Source organism: Triturus cristatus, chromosome 4_2 (assembly GCF_964204655.1).
Source record: "Triturus cristatus chromosome 4_2, aTriCri1.1, whole genome shotgun sequence".
NCBI classification, from domain to species: Eukaryota; Metazoa; Chordata; class Amphibia; order Caudata; family Salamandridae; genus Triturus; species Triturus cristatus.
Genome location: NC_140586.1, coordinates 147,019,383 through 147,037,272, shown reverse-complemented (window position 1 = coordinate 147,037,272; position 17,890 = coordinate 147,019,383). Strand labels below are relative to the sequence as shown.

At 46.2% G+C, this 17,890-nt stretch overlaps 1 long non-coding RNA gene across 6 annotated transcripts in view; it reads left to right on the top strand.

Moving 5' to 3' along the window:
- The window catches only part of LOC146833200 (uncharacterized), an 85,293-nt gene that overhangs the window by 32,595 nt on the left and 34,808 nt on the right, over positions 1-17,890 (top strand). The window contains exon 5 of one of the 6 annotated variants that reach the window (XR_014960541.1): positions 12,676-12,799. The exons of the other annotated variants lie outside the window; for them this stretch is intronic. This is a non-coding gene — a long non-coding RNA (uncharacterized LOC146833200). Of the gene's footprint in view, positions 1-12,675; positions 12,800-17,890 lie in introns of those variants that run through there. 6 annotated transcript variants of the gene reach the window in all.

Sequence of the window (17,890 nt, the reverse complement as noted above, 5' to 3'; positions counted from 1 at the left end):
GTGATGGACCCGGTGGTAGCATAACCTTCCTCATCGCTGACAGTGAATCACCAAGTGGGCCACCGATATCGATCAGCACCTGGCCTTCTTGTCTTCCCATCCCTCCCCTGAAAGCTTGTTTATACAAGCTTTCTGTTCAGGGTCACAATCTGTTGGTACCTTTTCAACAGTCCTTTTTGTCCAGGAAAAAAGATAAAAAAGATTTTTTCACCAGAAAACATAGCCCTAAAATCACTCAATACAAATTGCCTTTTCGCTTGAAACAACCATGCGTTATGGTACATGGCACAAATGGTTCTTGTTAGAAATGGGGATCTCTAGTTGGCAGCGGTAGGTACTTTTATCCAATTAGGGACCCTTTATCCTTTGTAGCTTGGCACGTATCGTCAGGCTTATCTCAGAGGCAGTGTGTAAAGCATTTGCACATAACCAACAGTAATACAGTGAAAACATTACAAAAGGACACCATACCAGTTTAGAAAAATAACCAATTTTTTTTTATATCCAAAAAAAGAACAAAACAATAAGAATCTAACATGCAGTACTTAAAAATATATACTTTGCAAGATATCCTTTAGGATTGCCGAAATATTCAAAAACACAGTTCTTCCGAGTCGGTAGCTCCATCCGGGGCCACCGCGATACTGAAAGCAACAGAATCCAACAGTTTCGTCTGACCGCATCCGACGGGGGTGTCAGCAGACTCGTAAATAGTAACTTTTGTGTTGCAGCCGACACGTTGGTGCGAGCTGGTCACGGCAACATTCCCGGTTGCAGTGTGAAGCGGAGCGGTGCGGCGTGTGGTGACCTCAAGACGCGATGCAGGCAGCGGCTCGGTGACTGTCATCCAGAAGCATCGGTGAGACCAGGGCTGCGGTGCAGAGTGAAGGTGGTGCTCGATGCGGTGCTGAAAGATCATGGTGCAGGCGACAGAGTCGGTTGTGGGAAGCCGGTGTCGGTCCGTCTGGACTGTGGTGTCGGATGGGGCGGTGCGTCATGTGTCATGTGACTTACGAATGGTGTTCCCAATCAATCAATCAATCAATCATTCGCATTTATAAAGCTGGTCATGGTGAGGGATGAGTCCAGGATGAAGCCGAGGTTGCTTGCGTGGTCGGTGGGTTGGGGAGTGCTGCCTAGGGCGGGGGGCCACCAGGAGTCGTCCCATGCGGTGGGGGTGGGGCCGAGGATGAGGACCTCCGTCTTGTCGGCGTTCAGTTTCAGGCGGCTGTCTGTCATCCAGTTCGCCACTTCCTTCATTCCTTCATGAAGTCTGGTCCTAGCTGAGGTGGGGTTGTTTGTGAGTGATAAGATGAGCTGGGTGTCGTCGGCGTATGATATAAGGTCCAGTCCGTGTTTGCGTGCGATGTTCGCCAGGGGGGTCATGTAGATGTTGGAGAGAGTGGGGCTGAGGGAGGATCCTTGAGGTACGCCGCAGATGATCTCCGTGGCTGTGGATCTGAAGGGGGGCAGGCGGACTCTCTGAGTCCTTCCATAGAGGAAGGAGATGATCCATTTGAGGGCCTTGCCTCTGATGCCGGCGTTGCTGAGGCGTCGTATCAGGGTGCGGTGGCAGACCGTGTCGAAGGCTGCGGAGAGGTCCAGGAGTATGAGGGCCACGGTCTCACCCTTGTCGGTCAGGGCTCTGATGTCGTCCGTGGCTGCGATGAGGGCGGTTTCGGTGCTGTGGTTGGTCCTGAAACCGAACTGTGTGGGGTCGAGGGAGTCGTTGGTTTCCAGGGCGTTGGAGAGTTGAGTGTTGACAATTTTCTCAATCACTTTGGCGGGGAAAGGCAGGAGAGAGATGGGCCGGAAGTTTTTGAGTTCGGTGGGGTCTGCTGTGGGTTTCTTTAAGAGGGCGTTGAGCTCTGCGTGTTTCCAGCTCTCCGGGAAGGTCCCAAGCCACGATGGGGTCACAGAAGTCATGGTCAGTGTGCAGCGATGGCTTTGGTGAGACCAGGGCGGCGAAGTGAAGCGCTGCGGTGTGGAGTGCAGTGCCCACAGGTCACGTTGCAAGCAGCGGCTTGGTGGCGGCAGCGGTGGTGGTCTTCATCGTAGGTGAGACCAGGGTTGCGGTGCGAGATGGGGACGGTGGCCTCTGCGGTGCCTTCAGGATACAGAGCCTAGCGACGGACTCAGTGACAGAGTCGGCTGCTTTCCCCCCTCTGTGGCAACTGAAACCACGGTTCCAGGGGCAGTACCCAGAGGTCGGTTAAGTCTTGCAGTCCCTGAGACTTCAGAACAGGAGGCAAGCTCTACTTTAAGCCCTTGAAGATACTCAGCACAAGTAATGAAAGTTAAGTCCAGTCCTTTCACTGCCCAGGCCAGGAGAAGCAACTGCAGGCTAACACAGCAAAGTAACAACACAGCAAAGGGGCAGTACTCCTCCTAGCGGTTCTTCCAGCTCTTCTTCTTCGCAGTCATTGATTCCAGTGAGTTCTCTGAAGTCTTTTATCTCTCTGAGAAGTCCAACAGGAGGCAAGCTCTACTTCAAGCCGATGGAGAAAACCCTAACAGCAGGATGATAAAAGTACAATCCAGTCCTTTCCCTGTCCAAGATAGAAGCAGCAAGCAGCAGGCCAACACAGCAGAGCATGCAGCAAAGTGGCAGTTCCTCTTGACAGCTTTTCCAGCTCTTCTTCGTGGCAGGTTCCTTAGTTCAGGAGTGATCTAAAGTTCTGGGTCTGGGCCCCACTTTAGCACAAATTTCTTTATTCTCTGGTGGCAGAGAAGTTCTTTGCTCAGCCAAAACCAGTTCTGTCCTCACTGGAGCGGCTTCCTGGCAGGAGGTGAAGTCAGTATTGTCCAAGGCAGACAGGGCCTATTCAGGTGCAAGGGAAATCTCCTCCCACCACTCTAAATGCAGACCAGGCCTATTCAGGTGCTAGTGAAAACTCCTCCCACTACTCTGAATGCAGCCCAGGTCTATTCTGCCCAGCCCTAACTCACTCAGGAAAGGCAGGACACACATCAACCCCCCACCCTCTAGTGGCCATCTGAGAGAATGCACATCCCCATCCCCTGTCACTCCAAAGCCAGACAGTCAATCCACAAACCAGCAGAGGCACACGGGATGACTAAGCAAGAATATACTCACTTTCTAAAAGTGGTGTTTTGAAACACACAATAAAAAAATCATCTTTACTAAAAGATGTATTTTTATGTTCAGAGTTCAGGCATACTAAACTCCAACTTTCTGTCTTGTCCCAATGGGAAGTTATATTTATAAGATGTTATAAATAAACTCCCAGTCTACACTATGGGGCAGATATTCTTTCCATAGTGTAAAACAAAATGCACTGTAATTCACTACTAGGACATGCCACACACGTCAGTACATGTCCTACATTTCACATACACAGCACCCTGCCCACAGGAGTGCCTTGCGCCTACCTTAGGTTTGACTTACATGAAAGAAAAGGGAAGATTAGGGTCTGGCAAGTGGGTGCACTTGCCAGTTCAACATGGCAGCACCAAACTGCACACAAACACTGCAGTGGCAGGTCTGATTTATGTTTACAGGCTGCTCATCTGGGTGGCACAATCAGTGCTGCAGGCCCACTAGCAGCATTTGATTTGCATACCCTTGGCACACACAGTGCTCTGCACTAGGGACTTACTAGTAAATCAAATATGCCAATCATGGAATCACCAATCCATAAACTCAATTTACATGGAGAGCATATGCACTTTAGCACTGAATAGCAGTGGTAAAGTGCCCAGAGTCCTCAAACCAACAAAAACAGGGTCAAAAACAGGAGGCCAAAAAGCAAAACATTGGGGGTAAACCCGCTAAAAAAGCCAAGTCTAACAATTCTTCTATGAACAACGTGCTGGTAGTAGATCCCCACTTGCCTGCCCTGGTTGCATTTAACTTCTGAACCAAACGTTTCTACTCAAACAATTTAAAAATGATAATAATACACTTCAGCCGTTAATCATCAAATCTCCGTATTGCTGATTCTTCACTATTCTTTGTTTTGTATTTGCTGAAACCTATTATATGATTTCCAATGTTCATTGATATGTTTATCCATCCAAACATATTCCATGTATTCAATATTAATTCTGTTCCTACTACTCAATGCATTTCAGGTCTAATAACATTTATTCCGGGGATCTCTAAAGAGATGAAAACAAAAAAGTCTGTCAACAGCGAAGACAGTATCTCTAATTAAGCTGTGATAAAGTGAAGTGCTACCAATTGAAGTAGGACACACCAAATATCCAAGTTCTCTATGGAAGTCTATAAACCAGGCGAAACAACACCTTGCAGGTTTAACATCACCCGCAATCCGAGAAGTGTGCTTGATGTTTCCATGAAATTACAGCGTTTGACAAATCACAGGTGCCCCCAGGTGAACAATTACTTCTCTTTAGTGCCTAGAAAGCATATGCAAACACTGCATGCTTATACAGACATGCAAGCAAACTAGAATGTAAAACAAGTACCTGACAATTAAAACTCAGAATGTGCTCCACCTACCAGTACTGATCAATGCGACTCAGCGAGTCAAAGAACGCTGATCATGTTCGCCATTACTGCTGCAATAGACGTGATATGGAAGTGTTTTCCCATTCGGCAATATTAACCTCAGCTGTCCAATGACAGAGGATGTGTACATACGTATCCCTCGAGCATAAATGTTTTAAAGGTGCCTTCCCACAATATCAATAATGATGCTGTGATCTCGTATAACCACTGTGATTCATGCCATGAATGCGTGTGTGCAACGAGAGGCAAAGTAGCCAAAACAGTCTGAAAAACATGAAGGTGCCTGCATGGACATACCATGAAAATTATGGGGAAAAAACAGTACATTTCAAACCTAAAATATTATAGTGAAATAGTGTGTATAATAAATCAAATTTACAAACATATATGCATATAATATAGTAATCTTCAGCAAATGACACACTGTGTTAAAAATTATAGAAAACATGCATATTCTAATTTATCATTCATCTGGGATGGATGCATAGTATCTATTTTCTCAATCCAATAAAATTGTGTTTGAGACAGTGTGTGTGTCCTTATCTGGCCTGCCTGTTATGACTTCAAAAACTAAAACTGCAATTAAGTCACATTGTGACCTGCTTCCTGCCACTTCATAGCCACGGTTGAAGTTTTAATTTTGTTTTGAATGTGACTTTTATGTTCTGTGATGCAGATTTTGATTTTTCTTTCAGTTTTCCCTACATGTAATTTTCCACATGGACATTTTCATGCGTATATGACATTTTTAGTGTCACAGATCGCTGAGTGTTATAACTGAATGGTGTTACCTTTTGTGGGATGTGCTATAGCATTCCCTCCAATGACATTGTTGCAATGAATACAGTTAAAGCTCCTTTGGGTTCCTTTGTGATGTTCCTGGTTGGTTAGTTTTTTTAGTGGAGAAAATCTCCTTGATGTTTCTGGATCTGCTGTATGTGAGCCCAGCGGATTCAGTATTCCGGGCGTTGGGTACCTCCATCTCAGTACGACGACATGCTTGGCTTCGACTATCAAATTTGTCCTCTGATGTCCAAGTTAATCTAATGTATCTTCCATTCGATTGTTTTAGACTCTTTGGATACAAGGCTGACTCTGCACTGGAAAGGTTTAAGACCTGCAAGGCCTCCGCCAGATCCCTAGACCTACAGCCTCTGCGTGCTAGAGATTACAAAGGCTTTTGCCATTTTCAAGGTTTTGGAAGAGGGTTCTCCTTTTGTCCGCAACAATACCTGCCGTTGATCCTGCATCAGGAGCTGAACCAACTTGTGAGCCAATACAGAGGCAGAGTTAAAGCGAACATGCGAGGATCTGCGCTAGAACCCTCCTCTTCCTCCCCAGAGCCCATGGAAATCAGGCTAAGTTCACTTCATCAACCTCACACGGAGCCTTTGGAAAGAAGGGTGTCCTATTTTCTGTAGGCCTGGCAGGGCATCTTTTTGGACCAATAGGTCTCACAAATTATTGAAAAGGGTTACTCGATCCTCTTCCTACAGATTACCCCTACTATTCCACCCTCTCTGTTCTCCCCTCCTTCTGATCACCTGGTCATTCTGCAACAAGAGGTAGCAGTTTTCCTTCTCAAATGAGCAGTGGAGTTAGTGCCAGAGAAGGAAATGGCCAAGGTTGTTATGCATGTTACTGCCTGGTTTCAAAGAAGTACGTTGGTCTGTGCTCTATCCTGGATCTCAGGATCCTGAACATCTTCCTCAAAAAGGAAAAGTTCAGGATGCTGACCCTTTGCTCAGGTTCTACTGGCGTTAGAGCTTGGAGACGGGATGGTGTCCCTAGACTTGCAAGATGCGTACTTCCACATTCCTATCTTGTAATCTCATTTAGAGTACTTGAGGTGTGTGGTAGGCTCTCTACACTACCAATTTGCAGTACTACCATTTGTTTTGACATTGGCACCTCAAGTCTTCATGAAGGTGGTGGTGACCCATCTCAGATGATAAGGCATCCTCCTCTTTCTGTACCTGGATGACTAGCTCCTCAAAGCTAATTTTATGTGGAGTAACAAATCCAGTTCATAGGGTTGGTACTGGACACCAACCTTCTTTCTCCCTTCCCACTTTCAAAGAGAGTCTGAGATATCCTGGAAATTATTGAGTTCTACCAGTCCTGTCCTAAGAGCCCTGCGATTCCTGAGTCTACTGTATTCCTGTATTCTCCTAGTAAAGTATGCATGTTGCCAAATTACAATCCTGTAGCAATGCCTCCACAGGCAGTGGCTTATGTACGGGGAAGATCTGGCAGACTCCATCGGGATCCCCCCACTGTTGCAGTGCAAGTGGCTTGCTGGGGGAACAAGGCAAACCTGATGTATGGAATGACCTTCACTCCTCAGCCAGCTGTTTCTATGGTAGTGATGAATAACTCCACCTTGGGGTTGGGTGCTCATCTGGTGGATCTGGAGATCAGGGGCCTCTGATCTCCAGAGGACCATTTGCTTCACATCAACCTGCTAGACTTATGGGTGAATCAGCTGGTGCTCAGGGCCTTCCTCACCTCCATTGTAGTTTGGTTGCTCCATCCAGATGATGACGAACAATGTGACGGTGATGTGGTATTTCAACAAACAAAGGGGAGTAGGGTCTCACCTCTTTTGCCTGGAAGCATTGAGAGTGGTTTCTTGGGCACACTGCCAAGGGATATGGGTCATCGCCAATCACCTAGTGGGGTCTCTAAATGTCAGAGCCAACAGTCTTAGCCGATGTTATCTTGCCGATCACAAGAGGTGTCTTCTGCTGGAAGTAGTTCAGGACATGTTTGTCAAGTGGGGCACTCCTCATGTGAACTTGTTTGCTTCCTTGGAAAATAATCAATGCCCGCAGTTCTGTGCCCACCAGTTTCTGTTGAGGGGAGTCTTCCGGAATACGTTTCAGTTTGGGTGGAACTTTGAGCTGCACTATGCATTTCCCCCATATGCTTGATTCCACGGGTTCTGAGGAAGATTTGACAAGACCTGGCCCAAATCATTCGCATAACCCGGGATTGGCTTAGAAGGGTGTGGTATGCAGACCTCTTGCACTTCTCCACATGTCCTCCACTCTGCCTGCCATTCAGACCAGATCTTCTCTCCCAGATGGGGGAATGGTTCTGCACCTCAATCTCCGAGACCGCCACCTACATGCTTGGAGATGGATGGGGACAAATGAGCTCCTATCAGCTGCCACCAGAAATTGTAGACGTCGTTTTATTTGTGCGTCACCCCTCCACCAAGTCACTGTATCCCGGCAGATGAGGCAACGTTGTTGCAAGGTGTGCAGACAATGCTGCGGATCCTTTTCAGGCCAAGTTATCCCTTTGCTGCAATCTGCGCTTACCCTGCCTTGAGGGGATGCGCCATTGGCACTGTGAAGGGTTATGTAGCCGCCTTGTCTGCCTTCCTCTGTTGTTATGCGTTTTCTCAAGGACCTGACCAACCTTTTTCCTCCCACTCCCTTTGTTGTTCCTCAATGAGACTTAAATTTGATTCTTATATTTTTTGATGGGGACTCATTTTGAGTCCCTTCACAGTTGTATCCTTCGAATGTTTATTCTCAAGAGTGTGTTTTGGTTTCAATAATATCTTCTAGTGAGTTACAAGCCCTTGGCTGTTGTACTCCTTTCACTACATTCTTTCCCCAAAAAGCTGGTTTGGCGAACCAGGGCTGCTTTCTTTCCCAAGGTTGTCATTCCCTTTCATCTTGTCTAGTGCATTACTCTTCCAACCTTTTACCCTTCTCCTGAGCAGTTGCATCAGTTAGATGCTAGGCAAGTGATCAACTACTAACTAGACCGCACCAAGGGACACAGGTTGGATGATCAGCTCTTCATTGGCTAATGTGGTGCCAAAAAGAGAAAGGCGGGCCAGAAAAGGACTCTATCAAGATGGCTCATCGTCTGCATTAAAACTCGCTATACCGTGGCCAAGACAGAGCTGCCTGTGGTGATCCAAGCTCATTCTACCAGACCAAATCTACCACTTCTGCTCTTGTGCGGCCTCCCTACTTACATTTGCAAACCACTATTGTCTGGACTCAGAAGTGAGAAGAGATGGGCACTTCGCTAGGTCTGTTCTGCATGCCTTCCTAGGATACTCATCCAGCAACCCTTCTCTTAGGTAGGGTATTGCTTTGGAATCTCAGGACTAAGAAGGGTAAACGCGGGATCTGGCAACAATGTTCACCTGGCAGTCAACACAGTAATATCAATCATTAATTTAAGGAGTGGTGCACACAAGGGAGGAATGTTTACCCTACATTCACATTCAGATAGCTTGTGCCCGGAATCCTAAATAAAGTCATATGAATTCCCTCGGCACACACTATATATGTGATATATGTTAAAGTTTACACAGTATTGTGTTTATCAATAATCAACTCTTGAGTATTTCCAACTCCACACAAAAGTTTTGTGGACTTCAAAGTTCCTTTTGTTGTGGATATTTTTTATGTTGAAACAGCAGATTCTTCCCAGTAGCCAACACGTTATTTGTTGAATGTATTGACTTTATCAGGGCTTAGTATTTCTCTGTGTGATCAGTATACAGCACTGCTGTGCTATATAAGGGAGGCCAGTAATCCACCTTAATCTATTTCTCAAAGCTGTATATCAACTTTGCAGGACATTAGGTCCCAAAATCACGGTCCAAATGGAAGATCAGAAGACTGGTCTGTCTAGTGAAAGTAGGTAGTACAGTCAATTCTATAGTGAAGTATGCCAGTTCCATATGTCTAACCTCAAAGTATTTGGTGTTGCACAGTGTTTGTGCTCTGTGTGTGTCGGTGTTCAGACCCTGATTTTGGGAAAATATCCACAATAAATTAACTTTGGCGTCCAAGTTTTGGAACATCAAAACATTTGTGTGGAGTTGCTTTGGAATCTGTTCTATAGGTGAGGAATCTACAGGTAGAACTATCCATCAGTGGAAAAAGTTACGTACCTGTGGCAACAATCTTTCTGGTGGATATTCTATCTACCTGAGGATTTCTCACCGACCCACCCACCTCTCCGTTTGATGGATGATTAATAGAAAATATTATTAAGATCCCATTTTGCATTCTTTTGTACTAAAAACGTTTTCACCAATGTCATTCTGCCCTCTCACCTCGAAGACTTGGAAAAAATGGAGGGAAACTGAAGTTGGTGTGCCATGGCAGATGCTATGTGTCCTTGGAGTTATCTGGCATCACTTCCAGCGCTAAGTCCAGCATCCTCTGCTGGCAACCTCAAAGCTTTGAAGTTTCCGGATCAAGTCTGACACCTAAGGTTGTTCTACAGGGGAAGAATCTGCAAGTAAATGGAGTATCTGCCAGAAAGATACTTACTGCAGGTAAGTAACTTTTTCTTTATGTATACTTTAGTGTGTTTTCCTAAATTGGAAAGGTATGCCCATGCATGCACCCCGTACACACTGTGTCACTTGAACCAAGCTATAGCTGGCTGATTAGCACTAACTAGGGTGATACCAGTCCTGTGATGCTCATGGTCCAGTTCAGGGAGGACCTGTCCTGGCAGTTTGGGGTCGACTGTTTCTATTGAGCAGGGTCATGACTGATTTTCCTATGTCTGTGTCCAAACTGAGGTGACATGGTGTGCAAAATAATGATGGACTGGGATGTGGCCCTGGGTTATTACCAGTAGCTGAGATTAATTTAAGCAATCCATCTATCACTTTTTTTTTACTATAATGCCAAGGCGGTTCATGGTGCCAGCTCCATTGTAGGCACAACACACAGATTCCTTGCAACGTCACTGGAGCCATAAAGCACCGCCATCCAGCGGGCTAATGCCAGTTCCCATTATTCCGTGCCATCGATGCGGACCTCAGCTCTCTCAATTCTCCTTTGGAGTTGTTGATGTCATTGCATATTACCAATATTCTATCACTGTGGTATAGTTTTTTGCCTCAAAATGTAGGGAATGTAATGGTGAGATGTCTATCACAGACCCCTATGAGATCTGCCTTTGATGCAATAGGATCTGACCATGATGTGAAGGCCTGCAATTTGTGTCATCGGATGCATCCCAAGGCAATTAAAAAGAAGAGAGGCCAAGATGTTTATGGCCAGGGTGTGAGATGAAGTGCGTAAATCCATGCCATGGTTAAGGTGAGGGGGTGGGCCGAACTTGCATAGTTTCACTCTGTGGAAGTCCACGGAGTTACATAAAAACTCTGCGAGACACTCTGGAGTTCCTCAAGCATGCAGAATAGGCAAGTTCTCCTACTTTTTAGTAACAGGAGGTTGTTCCGCACTGCAAAATCAGCACGAACGGCACCACGTGGCACGCCAGAGGGTGATGCTTTTTTGCTGCTGCTTGAGTAGATTTTATACTCGAGCAGCAGCGTTCTTACTGTGATCTAATGTGAGTGCCCATGACTGCCCTGTTGAGAAAGTGTCACCGGCTGCCATCCTTGGGGTAGAGTATGCCGATTCTCGCTTATGCTCACCAACTTAATGTTGGTGAGCCATGTCTGAGAAAACGCTGTGCCCCGGTGGTTTACGGAGTATTGCCGGAACTCCATGTTGCAAGTGTAACGCAGAGTGGGCAAAACTCTGCAAACTCTGCTGGCAGAGCAGAATTTATCACCCACCCCTTGTCAAGGTCACCAAAGTCAACGAAATCCTCTTAGAAAAATCACAAGGAGGAGAGGCGGCATGAGTCTGGATGCTATCTTACATCAAAAGGTAAGTCACCAAGAACCCCTTCTTAGCCTCAACCAAGGCTAGAGCAAGATCCGACATAAGAACCCATTTAGGATCCAGCGCCTACTGTACCATCTGACCCTCTGGTCCTGGAGTTGCTATTCTGGCACGATTCCAAGGTCCTAGGCCAGCTTTGTCAACCCTGAGTTTCCCACTCCTGGGGTGGATTTATCGATGTTTCTGAACGCAGTGTTCAACATCTTCAGTAGATGCGTGATCCCTCTGGAGTGAGTGGCCCATGGTCCGATTACTTTGACTTACAGAGGTTTGCCATCGCTATACCACTCGACGTCCTTTACACTGTTTCTGCCATTGCCTCTGGTTACATTGGCTGTGATCCTGACACCGGTGCCACCACACCCAAAGTGATCAGTGTTGTGTCTGATGCCTCCTTCGTTAACATTCCATCTTCTTCATTTCCTGTGCTACAGTCGACCCCTGCGGTGCCAAAGATGAAGCTGTTGTTGCCCCAGTCAACACTACCAGCACCAATACCAACTCACCCATTGTCTCCTACTGCTGAACCAAATCCATGGGTGCCTCAACCCACCTGGCTGGAGTCCTGCAATTGATGGGCTTTCCCCTCCATCATTCCAGGAGCTAGACGCTCTTGGAGGATGGTAGATTCTTCTTCAGAGAGACATATCCACAGAATGAGCTAAGTGCAGACGATGATGGGGATAGCCAGTTCTCACTGGATCAGCTCTTTGCAGGCCTCAAAGTTGCCAGAGAACTTGATATCGCCCCAGAATAGGAACAAGACTCCCTCCACCAGATATTGCCTTTTATGCTGTTATCAGTGGGGCAGCGGACATGTTGGACCTTCAACTCCCCTCCACTGAGACAAATTATGACCTACACATTGTGGTCCTGCATATAGTGAACTGTGTCTCGGAACCATTATACCATTCTATGAGGACCTGACAGGGCCTATTCTTGTAATCTGGGAGATATCAGCAACTTCTTCTGCATTCTCAAGGTCCATATCAAGGCACTACATACCAGCTCCAGGTGATCCAGCTTCCTCTCCTCCAATCTATCTCCTTAGAGCTTGGTCGTCCATGCCTTCTTGTTTTGGTGATGCAGCGCACACAAGGTAAATTGTTTTACTTATTTATTTACTTACTTTACTCCGTTGCCCCGTATGTCGGAATCTACTATCCCCCCACCCTACCCCTCCCCTGCACCGATCCACCGCCCAGTAGCACTCCCTCTGCGAGCCGCCACTGCATGTACCCACCCCCTGGTAGGGGACTGCATGGAGGATCTATTCAGAATGTGTGGAAGTATCCCTCAGAAGAAACAGTTACTTACCTTTGGTAATGCTCTTTCTAGTGGATGCCCAATTTACCTTAAAATTCTTCTCTGAACCACCCTCCTCCCCATTGCATGGCTGATTATTTGACATGTCCTCTAGTTGAGGTATTAGCATATTAAGAAATACCTCACCTGTCTTCCTGATGTTAGACTCATTTGTTTGCTTGGAAGCTTGTAAAAAATAAACGGAAGATTAACGTCAGCACACAGATGACGGCAGGTTATGGCCCCACTGATGTCACAAGGATGCCCCGTGTAGTGATGAAATAGAGACAGCACCACTTACCGGCATGGGAGAGCCATTGAAGAGTTCTCCGATCCGGACTGGATCTTGGGATATTCAGAAGGAGAGGAGTCTACTTGTAGATAGAGCATCCACCAAACAGAGCATTACAGAAGGTAAGGAACTTTTTCATCAGGTCCAAAGAAAGTATTGCTTACTATGATGTGGTTACTTTATCAGAAAGATCCAAGTAGGTTATCCATGGAAGAGAATTATTTGTTTCTAAACTTGCATCCAAAAAATTGTTCTGTATTTGGTCTATAAAATTATGATTCTTTGAAGATCTCCAGTTTTCCAAGAGTCTCGCTTGAATGCTTTTAAAAATTGAAATGTTGCATATTGGAATGGAGACTGGGCCCCTACATGGCTCTGGATATCATGCTCCTCTGCCTCAAATTCCTCATAGCAGGCTATAATGCTTTTGACCCCCACTTCATTAGACGCAATGCTTGTGTGTGTTTACTGAGGTCTTTGTGTAATATGGAGTGAGACCTAGAGTGAGGTTCTGTGGTCAGACGTGCACACTAAGGACACCCTGCCATTGATGAGAGTGACTACTGGAACCTCATAGGACTGTAGAGGACTTACATTGGTGGCAGAGAAATTATTGTAGTAGCAGGGCAGGCCTTTTTCCTGTCGTTTTCTAGGCATGCTCTCAACCTAGAGCAGAATTCTGGCCTCTCTGATACCTATGAAAATATTCTGCCAGCCCCATGCAACCGAGTCTTCAGTCTATCCATGTGAGACATGAGCGTGTGTATCACATGATTTGCAGAGGATGCATGTAGAGGACATGTCACGTGTCTGTGGCCATACTTTGGTTCCATTTTGTATTGTATATATGCTTTTGGTAATCAAAAAAATGAGAAAGAGGGACAGGCAGATAAATGAAGGTCCAGCGCCCATGCTCCAGAGTAATAAGTCACCTACTCAAGAAGGTTGCTGTTCCCATAAGAAATGTGTAGGAGGGGTCGTAGGGGAGAAGTCAGAGTGACTTCACTTGATGCCCTCACACACCCTGATGGATATTTTACATGATACTTTACTTTACTTGGTGCCCTAACACGCCCCGAAGGGTGTCATGCTTCATCATAGGGCGGGGCTCCGAGTCGGGCCGGTGCTGCAATTCACTACAGGTCCCCCGAAGGGTCTCTTTATCGGCGATCTTTTTATTTATGACGCTGTACTATGTGTGTGGGTCAGTGCTAGTTCTGTGATAGGTGAGTTAAAAAAATTACTGGAGGGTATCTAAAAAGAATACATTTAATGAAAGGGATCCCTCTGTCATGATTAAAAATCAAAATGTTGAATGCTGCTTAAGGGTAGTAATGGCCCTCATTAGCTAAAGGATATTGTGCATTTGTGAAAGTGAGATGCATTATGTTGACATGTTTCACGTTTTATGTGGTCTCAGGAGAGGATCCGTAGTGCTTCTTCAGGAGTGAAAAAAGGTTTTAATAATTGAATAAGGAGTGGCCTCATCAATTGAAGTGCCACCAAAAGGACCTTGGAGGTGGTCCGATCTAAAATGACAAGAGGGGTAGAGGTATAAAGAAAGACAATCAAAACAGTACCGCAGTAGTCGTGTCCACGGTGTATAGAACTATATAAACCAAACATGGTACCTGGGGGGTGGACCAAGGTTGTATCTCTGGGCTCAAAATTAAAAACGAGCTCTTGCCACACATAGTCATGGAGAATAACAAAAGATAGATAAGGTAGACGAACAATCGTGAAACAAGTATGGCAGTCAATCACATGAGAAATGTATAATGGTGATGGACGCTTTATCAAAAGCATACTATGTCCATTAGTTAGGGATAATCAAGGTAAGATCGTTCCAGTGCACACGAATGGTGTTAGTGGTGAACATAGTGTGCCAATTATCTATTCATTAATGGAACGAGATCATGATGGTCCTAGATAGTCTCGGTTCTCAGGCATTTATTACAGGTATAGTTCCCATTAATGGCAAATCCTTTTTATTAAAAGGTGATAGTGTCCCATGATACCAGATGGGGAGCAGAGAAGGAGGGGGAGGGGAGGGGGGTAAAGGCGGGGGGGATCGAGTGGGGGAACCACTTACCTATTAGATATAGGTAGATTTAATCATGAGTCAAGCAAGAGCGCGCTAGCCGTCATGATCTGCAAAGGAAAGAAGCGTTATCATTGTATGCCCAGGTGGTTCCATGGTGCGTTTACATTAATCGATTAGAGCCGTAGCACTCACAGTTTTGTTGCCAGGTACAGCCTCTTGCACCTACCCGAACTCTTGGTTACTCGAAGGTAGATGTGGTGGAATGCTTTCTGCTCCTGAAGACCCTGTAAAGGGGTGGGGCTGTGGGCGCATGGGAAGTGAAGTGATGGTCGCGTGGTATGCGGCCACTGACTGTCTGAAACGAGTTTAGTGATTCAGAAAGCAGCAAATGTAGTTGCCATCTTGGAATAAGAGGCACATGTGAGAGTACAAGGTGAGGAGTAAGCAGACATTGTGGGGAATTGGGTGTAGATGTTGTGAGGGGCACTCATTGTCGCCATCATGGAACTAGCGAGAGCTAGTGGTTTATTGTGTGGAACCCATACAAAATATGTAATGGAAGGATCCAGAATATGGAGGGATCCTAGTTTGCAATGTTAAAAAATACTGCCATGGAACAGGTTACTGTATCGATTTATAGTATAGTCGAAGTGGCAGTAGGTATCAGAATCTGCCAAAAGTCATATGGATGATTGAGACAAGTAATAGAGACAAGGATATGTCAACGTTGCAACCAGTAGGAGGACCTGATATGTTTCTTGTAAAGGGGTTCAAGGTAGTTTGAATGAGCTGGCAAATGCACTATACGGCATATATGGCTTAGTGTCTCTGTGGGTAGTTAGAGATGCATAGAGGATCGATTAGAGAGCCACTGAGGGTGGTTTACCTGGATGTGGGCAAATGTGGCTTACTCCAGTATTGGAACTTTCATAGATTCCCATTGCTTGTATCTTTCCCCGTCGTCGAGATGGGAGTCCCCGGTAATAAAAAATACCATAGAGATAGTTACAAAAGAAGAAAAAAGGCCTAGGCCTCATCTCATTTTGTAGCATATCCACCTCTTTTTGTAAAAGAGACCAAATGAAAAGAACAGCTAATCAGAACAGCCTCACCCCAAAGAACCTTCCTGAGAGAGCCTCAGATTTTCTACTGCACGTTGTGCAAGGGAGTCTTCACTGAGTTCTGCTCAGCTTTCTTCAACTTTTTGGTATTTCAACTCTTCAAATCTTCAAAATGTCGGACAAAGAAAAGAAAGCTCTGTTCAAGCCTTGTGCTACCTGCGCCAAGAAGAGGCTTTATGTGGAGGACCAACATAAAGACTGTATTTATTGTTTGTATCCTGACCACAAGCCTACTGACTGCAAGATCTGCAGGACCTTCTCTACAAAGACCTTGCGGGACCGTGAGGGACGTCTGCTCACCTGGTTACAGAAATTGAAGTCAGGGAAGGATCCTGTGTCGTGTGACAGTGACGATGGCTCCTCTGCGACATCCTCAAGTAGATCACAAAAAAGGGGTAGGTCCTCACCTTCAACTTCTTCTGACCCCCCTGCCAAAGCCTTGCAAACGACCTCTGATAGGTCGGACAGGCGTAGTCCCATCAAATCTCCTCACCGAGGTGTAAAGGAGAGGGAAGCACTGGTTACTGAGGTGGTTTTGGGTAAGAAGACAAGCCATGGGTCTTCTGTTACTTCCCCACCCTCTGAGAAACAGAAGATGTTCAAGAAACCAGCTTCTGTTCCACCTGAAAGAAAGGCTGAGAAGAAAATTTGTTCGTCGACGACGGCGACGACATCAGCTCTGTCGACGACAGCTTCAAAGATTCAACCGGCGTCGATTTCAGCTTTGTCGACGGGCTCATCGACAGGAGTTCCGTCGTCGCAAGTGTCTACGTCGATGACTACATTCGACGGAGACGCCACAGACAAAGGTACCCTTGATTATGTCGTCGACGCCTATGATGACTATTTCCACGTCGACGAGGATGTTGACGATGATGGTGTCGACGGTGACCACGTCGACGAGGACAACGACGTCCACAGCTTCCAGCTTCATATTGACAACAGTCTCGGCGACGGTCCCGTCGACGGTGGGCCTTTCGTCATCGAGCCAGTGGCTCCGTCGACGACCCCGTTGATGATTCAAAATGTATCTATTTCAGTAAGGAGGCGCCGCATTACCCCGGAAATGACTTCCCCGAGGAAAGTAACACCTCTGCCTCCTGCACTCTTTTTGGAAGAGGAGCTTTCTGAGGATGATGACGGTCCTTATGAGGATGCAGATAATCCATCACAACTGCATGTAAAATATCTGGACTCGGACTATTATATGGAGCAACATCAACAACAATATGTGCCACAATCTAGGTCCCAGGATCAGTATCAGCCGGACATGGTCTGTGTACCATCTTCACTCTTTACAGACCTCCAATTCATGCTGTCGGATTATAGGAGACGATATCCGTCTCATTCCTCTGGCCAAGAGACAGGTCACATGCTTCCAACTCAGCCTCCAGCTCATCCAGCTTCTCCAGTTCCACCTCAGCACCCTGAACCTCAGGTTCAGGGGCTATCTCAACCGCGACAGAATGTGGTCACTGTTCAAGACGGCTCATTGGATGATGACCAGGGCACTATGTCAATCCCAGTTCCGGACAGGGAATGGGATGATTACATTATTCCGGATCCCGCCTCTCCAACTCCTGTTCCAGCGGATTCTCCTCCAGCTGAGATCAGAGGTTTCCACAATCTAATGGAGAGGCCATCTAAACGTTTCGATTTACCAATTCCATCGGTTCAATCGGAATGTTTTCTCTACGACTTCAAAGAACCTTTTAAGAAGTCTGTTCGCTCTATTCCTATAGTGGGCCATGTCTGGGATGAGGAAATAAAGGCCATGAAGTCGCCGGCAACGGTCATGCCTGTTCTTCCGCGTCTAGAGAAGAAATACAAAGCTCCGGAAGACTGCCCCGCTTGTCTGGTCAGCCAGCCGAAACCGGACTCTGTAATCTCGCAAGCGGCCCAAAGAAAATCTAAAACTCCAGCGGCACCTCTTACCACGCCACC